Genomic DNA, 9,943 nt, shown 5'->3' with positions numbered 1-9,943 from the left:
CTCTTGAAAATAGCACAGCAAAACACTCGTGCACTCACACTTCAGACCACAAATGTGGAACACTGCAATCGGAAGAGACCACCACCCAACAGAGAGGAAGTCGTCCACACAAACCCGAATACTAATCACCCCAACAACTGGAGGGAGAAGCAGAATTACATGTGAAACATACAATCAAATATACATACTCACATACATACTTATAAAACTAGTATTAATGAATTTAAGAGCAATTACACACTTCTGGTTGCCATCCACTAATAGACCAATTCACTGAAACGGTGGATGGCACAAAAAAACACAATACACAAACCTAATAAAAAAAAGAAAAGAATAGTCGGTTAACAACCAGTTCAGAAACTTGGTTGACACGACAAAAAAATAATAAATTCAGAGCAAACAAAACTAATTTACAACAGAAGAATACTAAATGTTTAAAGCAATAGGTTCACATAAACCAAGACAGAAAGCAAACAGAATAAACAAGATAATCCAAATTATATATAATTACGCCACTCCAAAAGAACCCAGATCAAAATAATGACTGTTGGATGGTTAAACCACTTGATGCCTCAAAGCGAGAGTAATAGGCCACCGTATCGAATCTGCGGCACGCCAGGCCACCAGGTAGCTGATGTTGCAAGTGTCCAGCGGTAACCAGAAATAAACGCACGTTTACCACAGCAGCACGTGAATGCAGGTCGCGGTAGATTACACATCCATTCCTGCAGTCAAGCCGGCGCAGCACCCCGCGACGACAGTCTGTAACGTGACCATATGCAGCACAATACTGAACGATAATCAGTGGTATAGCAGTCAACGTATACGAAGACAGCCACAAAAGTCCCGACGAGAAACCCACTGCAATGTTTCTCCCTCAGTCTGTAGACGGTTTAAACTGCTTGCGATGCACAGGGCATTTAAACTCCAGGACGTAAAATCAATCGGGTACCACATGCGTTGTACCGCAGGCTTCCTCAGTCCACACAAACCAACACTCCCGCGACACCGGAAATGGATGACGTCACCCGTGACTATGAGACGCACCTTCCTACCACACCTGAAGCTATCTTTATAGGCCACGAAAAATAGGAAACGCCTCAGAGAAAGATCATCATTGGCTACATCAGCATCATCTTCATTTTCAACACATAACAGCCCTCTCTCCGATGCAGCGATTGACATCTGTCCTCTGCTAGAGCCCCAAACGAAACGCTAGGTCCCTTTTTTAAGGACCAGCAATCCCATCTGTAAGCTACCAGCAGACATGTGAGACAGTGGGCGTGGCCGTGAGACGGCACACGGCGCACTGAACACTCAAGCCCTTATGAAAAAGTCAAGACGAACAATGCGCCGACGTGGCTATGCTCTCATTAGAGAGCATACACCACCCACAAACACAGTCTCAACATGCGTAGGCGCTGAGTGACGCGCGCTGAGCTGCCGTGGCAACCAGCATGTCGACGTGATCCTGTTCCCTTGAGAGAACACGGATCACCCACGAACACAGTCTCAACATGTTTATGCGAGAGGGATCGTGGCCGTCAGGACAGGAAACAACCGCATCCAGAAACGCACGAGTGGAATGACGTCTTGAAAAAGACGCAGTGTAACACTCGTGTTGCTCTTTTGTGAGGAAACGCTCTTTAAACAGTGCTGAAGCACCCAGGGGAAGACCGTGGCAACACACAGGTGGTAAGTGCAGTCCTGTGTTTGCACTCACTGAAACAAACGCCCTCACCAAAACCGACAGTTGCTGTGAGAACAGCAGTTTGTTATGCTGATGCAGCGGTGAACATGCGGTCGCGCTGATTGTGCCTTTTCGCCAACACAGAGCGTCCTTCTCGTTCTCTGGAGCATCTCTCTTGCAGATAGGCTTTCTTTTAGAAAAGCAGTCTTGCTTCATCAACGCCGTTCGGCTCCGAAGTGAATTACGTCAGTGCGATGCTCTCGCTTCCTGTTTATACCCGCGGGGCGGGGCGGAGCGCGAGATGCAAATCTCGCACGCCAATGGCCCATTGGCCTGTCTCGAAGCTGATAGGGGCTCTCTAAAGTGATCCCAATTCATCGGTATTACCGACGTACGTCGTAGTGACCGACTGAAAGGGAACCACAGGTCAGAGTTTCTGTCACAGTAAAGAGCTTATGAATTATTCTTTTTTTTTTGCTTATTATTATTTTATTTCAGTTCGTTTTTCAGTAACTGTTGTTAGTTTCGTTTAGTTTTAGTTTTTCATCTATATAAAAATTTTATTTCATTTTACGAAAATGTTTTTTGACCAATAGTTTTAGTCTTAGTTTCAGTTTTCGTGTACGAAAATAACCTTGGTTCTGTCGCAATCCCAAATTATCAAGACGGACACCTCTGACCAGCTGGGGCGCAGTCTTCGGGGGCAGGCTGGTGTCTGGAGTGTGGACGGGAGAGTACCTCTCTTGGCAGAAAAAACAGCTTGGAGCTGAGGGTACTTGTCAAAGCTGCATAACTATGAATTCTTCATATTAGAATGATTTCTGAAGGATCATATAACACTGAAGACTGGAGTAATGATGCTGAAAATTCAGCTTTGCATCACAGGATTTTTTACATTTACATTATTGGACAATTACATTTTAAAATATATTAAAATAGAAAACAGTTCTTTTAATTTGTAATAATATTTCACAACAATATTACTGTTTACTGTATTTGATTAAATAAATGCAGTCTTGGTGAGCATAAGAGACTTCTCCAAAAAAAAAAAAGTAATGTTTCCAAACTTTTGACTTGTAATGTAATAAAGGTATTATAAAATACTATAGTATTTTTTCATGTGAGGTTTTGGTTGTAGCAACTACCCAGAACACCCTATTCGGTTGTTAAGTCTGACGTCACGTGGCAGCGCTTCCGGGTCCAAACGCTCATACCACAAGAAAAACAACAAACAGTGCTAAAATACACACACAATGTGGTGTAATACTACAACAACAAAAAATCATAATCATAACCTTTATCTCCATACCAAAATTCCAAATGCCCTGACATTGATTCATCTTTTATAAATCGATAAAATATTAATATCTGTGACGCTGTGAGCACAGAGACTGTTGTGTAGACTGTAAGTATTTAAAATGTTTAACTTGTTCAAATGTTTGATGTTTAATATGAATAAATAGCACTCATAAACGGCCGTCGATGGCATTCTCAAGTGAAACGAGTTGAGGCTTGGACCCAAACGGCGTTCCTTACGTCATGACTTAACAAGCGGATAGCAACTGCCTAGCAACATATAAAACAACATATTTAAGCTAGTCATGATGTTTAACCACAAAGTCCATCATATGTTCACTTTTCTGGTTGAGATACATTTGGCTTTTGTGGACTCCCAAAATTAAAGCTGAAAGGGTTTAAAAACTTTTTGAATTACATAATATAACTCATAAAGAGTGTGTTTCCCAGAGGGCTGTTTACTATAATCGTTTCAAGAGTTCCACCACTGTGCAGGAAGAGACATTGCCACATACACAGATGCTGCTTTTATTTTATGCTGATAAAACACCCTTCAGCCAAACTAAATGTATAGACTTGTAAATGATTTTAAGATAAGCATAGAAACTTTGGTAGTCTGCCCATTCCACTGTGTTCTGAATCAAGCTCTTTATGCAATACACCCATAAAAAGTCACCATTATAGACAGCTCAGTGTGTTTACGCAAATCACTACCTCTTAATTTTCTTTCAGCAACACAGCTGTTGTTGATAAACTCGAATTGTGGAAGTTCCCATGATTGCACACTATGACTTCCCTTTGTTAAGTTACTGTGGTGAAGTGTGAAGTCACAAATAAATTGTTTTGAAACATCATGTGACATCATATACATCTTCCTGCATTACAAAGCAGATCAACATCGATTCTTTAGACTACTAAAATATGAGAAAAAAAAGTTCACTGTTAATTTTGTGCACTGGTGCGCAGTCATGTTGGAACAGGAAGGGGCCATCCCCAAAGTGTTCCCACCAAGTTGGGAACATGAAATTGTCCAAAATGTCTTGGTATGCTGAAGCATTAAGAGTTCCTTTCACTGGAACTAAGGGGCCAAGCCCAACCCCTGAAAAACAACCCCACACCATAATCCCCACTTTACACTTTGCACAATGCAGTCAGGCAAATACCGTTCTCCTGGCAACCGGCAAACCCAGACTCTCCCATCAGATTGCCAGACAGAGAAGCGTGATTTGTCACTCCAGAGAACGCGTCTCAACTGCTTTAGAGTCCAGTGGCGGCATGCTTTACACCACTGCATTCAACGCTTTGCATTGCACTTGGTGATGTAAGGCTTGGATGCAGCTACTCGGCCATGGAAACCCATTCCATGAAGATCTCTACTTACTGTTGTTGAACTGATCTGAAGGCCACAAAAAGTTTGGAGGTCTGTAACTATTGACTCTGCAGAAAGTTGGCAACTTCTGCGCATGCGCTGAGGCACACAACTCTATGAGTTTTCGTGGCTGAGTTGCTTTTGTTCCCAATTGTTTCCACTTTGTTATAATACCACTAACAGTTGACCTTGGAATATTTAGTACTTATTGCACAAGTGGCAACCTATCACGGTACCATGCTTGAATTCACTGAGCTCCTGAGAGCGACCCATTCTTTCACAAATGTTTGAAGTAGCAGTCTGCATGCCTAGGTGCTTGATTTTATACACCTTTGACCATGAAAATTATTGGAACACTTGAATTCAATGATTTGGAGGGGTGTTCGTAGCCTGGGAAAACCCAGACAACTTCCGGCAAATTTAGATTTGCTCTGCAAGTAGTCTGGCAAAGAGCCCATTCAAGTCCATTTCTAATCCATCGAAATCGCGGCACCAATCAGAAACATTGGGGCGGGCTTTACACGATGACGACAGCGCAGCAACTGTGAAGCAGATTTTGTACATTACAAAGATGGATGCCGCCGTGGAACATCACTCGTTCGAATCAGCTATCGCGTCTGTTTTAAGCGATTTAAACTTTTCCTATTCGTTAAAACCCGAGCAAAGATCAACACTCGAAGCTTTCATATCTAAAAAAGATGTTATCGCTGTCTTACCGACTGGATTCGGCAAAAATCTGATATACCAGCTTGCCCCTTTGGTGGCTAAACGAATGGGTCTTAGCGAGAGCCCTCTGGTAGTGTTAATGTTTCACAAAATATAGTTTTAAGTCCTTTACAGGCGAGAATGTAGTTGTTTAAAGCTCAAATCTGTGGTTTATTTATAAAGAGAGCGCCTTTTTGAAAATTTGATCTGCCGTTTTCGGAGTTGTGAGCTCCAGTGGATCAGCGGCGCTCAGCGCTCATTAACCCCGCCGAGAGCAGCCTTTCCTCAGCCAGTCCTTCTGCCGTCTGCCGCTGGCTCTGATGTCTCTGTAGTGGTTAAACATAAGATATGATTCATCTTGTGTGGCTCTAACGGCTGATCTTTGCTCTCATTAATCTATAATTTGTTCCCTGACAGATCGTTTTGTCTGAGGGCAAAGTGAAGTTTCATAACATTATTTTTAAGCTATTAAACTTTACCGTTGCAGTCTCCTATTGCTGACTTTGTTTAACTGAATTGCTTTATTTATTGTATAGCTTCTTATACCTTTTACTTATACTTTTATAAGGGCTATTGATCACACATAAACTGACATTTAACAAAAAGAGACTGGGTTGTCTTTTATGTCATATTTCATTTTATTACAGTGATAATCATAGCCTATATATGCACACGTATTAATGTGTTTTTTTTTTATGTAAACAAAAAGAGGCCAGGTTTTTTTATATTTCGTTTTATTATACATGCATTGAAGATAATATGCATTGCCTGCACTACATTTGTGTGGCTATAAAATGTTTAATATTTTTTTTAAAGAAAATGAAAAGAGGCAGAGTGGTGTTTTATCATATATTTCGTTTTATTGTAGCCTAAAATATACAAATATATACTGAGTGATACTGTCAAGAACGCTGCTTGTCCATTAGCAGAATACCGGACTAGTGTCCTCCCTTCCTGGGGAGTTCGTTCACCGGAGTCAAACTTGGCAAGTCACGGACGCAAGTCAGAAATTCGCGTACGAAATATGTCATAAAACACCACTGCCTAATTTCATTTTTTTTTTAAATCTTAAATATAATAGCCACACACATGTGGTTCAGGCAACGCGTAGCTAGGCCTACATTGATTATCTTATATATTTATAATAAAAACGAAGTATAAAAAACCCTGCCTCTTTTCGTTTACATTTAAAAAATAATATAGTAAACATTAATATGTGGTTTAGGTAAGGTGACCAGATTTCTGAAATGGAAACCGGGGACATTTCCTATTTGAGAACACAAGTACAGACAAGAACGGATATTGAGAAATGGCCAGAGTCTCAGATGTTTCTCCGTCGCTCTGCATGCGTCATCTCCTTCATCGCTCTGATTGGTTTTAGGACTATCCAATTGCGCCCAGAGGCATTTGAGCGACGTCCGTTGGTGGAATGATTTGTCTATGAAGCTTTGCCAGACCATAACTCAGTTACTACTGAGAATGGTCTGGTTTTAACCAGGCTAGGGTGTCCCAACACTTTTGGCAATATTGTGTATGTTAACTTATATGTATCTGAGAAGATCAATGGTTATTTCTTCATTCACTTAAACTATTTCAGTCCCTTTTGTTTAAAGGAGCATAGAAATTGAACTTTTTAACAAAATTACCAAAAATACCAGTTCAGATAAACAAATATTCCTCAATCTTCTCAGAACTCCTTGCATTACAGGTCTATCTCAGTCCTCATCTACTTCCTGCACTTCCTGAATTCCTCCAATGGTTTCTAAATGGACTATGAACCTGAAAGCCTGGCTAAGACTCCAGACACTCAACATGCTTGTCATATGACTAATATTATGTGGTTTATAGGCTACATTCATACCACATCTGATCCCCTTTAAAGGAATGTTTTGGGTTAAATAAAATAGATTTTCTATTGAAACATGAATAAAATCATTTTGACTTTAAAACTAAAAGCTATAATAATTAAATTTGACTCATAGACTTTCAGTGTAATTTCGAATGCGTTTTTGGGCTTTAGTAGTGTTGGGGCTGGTTCATATAAAGTGTTTTTCCCATTCCACTGTGCTACTTTCCCATTGTTTTTTCAGAATAACGCTGTAGATGAATTCCGCTGAAGATGTGTTTGTGAAAAGAACCGCTTTTTACGCCCCTTGACTTGCCACAAGTCTTATCGAAAAACCATAAGGGTCATAATTTGGCGCTAAAACGCCATCAAAAGTGGTGTTTTGGATGTAAACGCATCTATTGTGTAATTCAGACCATTTTGGCTTGCCATATTGTGTGTTCCACTTATGTTCTGTGTGAACCATCCCTTATACAGGCGAGGCTTGACACTGTTGCCTTTAGCATATCTGATTTTCAAATAGGAAATTAGTTATTCAGATGACTCACATGATATCTCACCAAATTATCTACTTAACACATGTCATAAAAACCTGGTATTGTCCAAGGACAGAGTCATAGGCTAGCCAAGCCTAGATGGCATCTACTGTACATGTAGAACTGTAACTCTAATAAGCCACACAATTCCACACGTCGCCATTGTGTGCTTGTTTATTAAATGTTTTGATTAATAATCCTGTACTCTCAGCTCCAAAATAAGACGTGAGCAACAGATGTTTATAATAAGTGCTTCCAATGACTCAGGGATTCTGAAGATGAAAAACAGCCCCTCTCAACCTTCACCGATTGTCTAATCTCAGCAAAATTATTGAGAACAGCTCATCTATAAATGAGGTGGTCATCACTTCCTTTGCCCACAGAATCTGGCACCACCACCTCATCTGCCATTATGTAATCAGTTTTATCAATAGTGCTAGTGACACATACAGCTCTGAGCTGACAGTCTGTTGGTTCAGGATGTAGTCAGGGAATTTTTTTTACTTCCAACATGTTTTTTTCCCACTTAGGGAACATTCTTCATTTCTAAAATAAATACAGGTAGGGTCTGAGACATAAAGATTTATTGTGTAAAGTGTGTTCGTGTATGTGTATGTACATGTAAATCTGTATTAAAACCCACTCAACCTAGTGTACGATGTGGATAACTAAATGAAAATAAAACAAACTGAATATACAAGTCACTGTATATAACTTGTCACTGATGAAGTTTTATATAAATCCCAACTAATGGAGTTTAATAAATAAATAGGAATTGTGATTCAAAAAGAAATGTATGATTTAAAATTAATAACATGTCACTCTGCTGTAAAGTGTCATGTCAGTTATCAGTGCATGTTTGTGTAGATTTTGGGTCCTGTTTTACTCAGGACGCCTGAAGAACAATCCTGATGATGTCAAGGGGTTTCCTATTTTGATACACTCAGAAGCCATGTAATCAACTGAAGAGCATTCACCTGAGATCTCTGACGTCGTGTAGAATTCCCCTGCTTACCTGAGACTCCAGAGGTTCAAACATGCCATTTTTTGGCCAGGAAATGACTCAATGACATCTCTGTCTGATATGACTCACAGACAGCTGCAGGGGTGCGTGTCAATAGTCTGGAGACAGGGATATCTGTAGGTCGGAGTAATAATGGACCTGCCAAAAGGAGGCTTACCAAAAGATGAATTGCTACAACAGAAACTAACCCCTAAACCAATGCCCCTTGCCCCGTTCTCACGGTCCCTCTGCCTCACTGCTTGCTACAATACGTTTGGTCATTAATTTTTTTATTTGTCTTAAATTAAAATCGCAAACACATGAGAGTCTCTCCACATGACGTTGAGGAATTAAGGATTAAAGATGATCTGTTTAGACCTCACTCTGACCGTCACTACGGTCTAATAGAATGATAACCTTTGTTTCGCCTTCTCTCGAGACCTTATGTAAAGTTATGCCCATGACCCCGGAAGCGAAACGTCATGCGCTATAAAAGGCGGGTTAAACTTTCAGCTCGTTCTCTTTACCTTTCTCGCCATAGAGACCTGGTACACATAGGAGCCGAATTTATATTGTTTATTCACCATTCAATTCATCACCCAAGTGGTGCAGGTGCCTTGTGTCCCTGTGAATTGCGGTGTATTATTTTTGTATTATTCTGTACCAATCACTTAATTCATGCTGTATGTGCTTATGAATTGTGATTAGTTTATTATTCTGATATTCTGAGGCTAGTTCAACATTTCAGTACAATCACTCCATTCATGCTGCATGTGCTGTGAATGGAGATTTGTTTTATTGTATTATTCTGATATTCTGAGGCTAGTTTCTAAAAATACTAGCCATTCAATATTATGAATTATTTCTGTTTTCTTTCAGAATATCCATCAGTTAACCTAGGGAATATACTTCATTACAAAATTTAGGTGAGTTTTGTTGCCCTTTTTGTGCCCTATATCAGTGTTCACAGCCGTTGGGGTTTGATGTAGGCCTGCTAAGTACGTTTGCTTACTAGTGCGGGACTTTTTGCTTTGTGTCGGCTTGATATACCCTTCACTGCTGTGCGCAGTCAGGGGTATTGTGTGTGGCCTTACCTGGTGTGACAAGGGTATCATGGCCTCTCATTGCTGCCGATATCAGCGATTGACCCTCGTGATGGGCATAGGGAATGCCTTTCATGCCTGGGGATGGCTTATTTGAGAGATGATGTGGATAATCCCTGCAATGCAGCAGAGAAGAACGACTTCGCCATGCTAATAGGGTATGCGGTTCTGTACCTGAGCGTGGTAGAAAGAGGGAACGCTCATCGGACAGGCATAGTCATAAGAATTCTCGCAAGCACTTATGTGATTGCTATGAACCACACAGATCAAGCCGTGAGCGGGTGGTGGAAGTAGCTAAACACCCAACTCCTGCTCCACCAGCAGAAGGTGGCAACACAGTCACTCAACTACAGATCCTGGCAGTTATTCAGAGTTTAGCAAAGAGGATGGACAGA

This window comes from Gobio gobio (genome assembly GCF_949357685.1).
Source record: "Gobio gobio genome assembly, chromosome: 22".
NCBI lineage: Eukaryota > Metazoa > Chordata > Actinopteri > Cypriniformes > Gobionidae > Gobio > Gobio gobio.
This window is presented reverse-complemented; position numbering follows the sequence as displayed.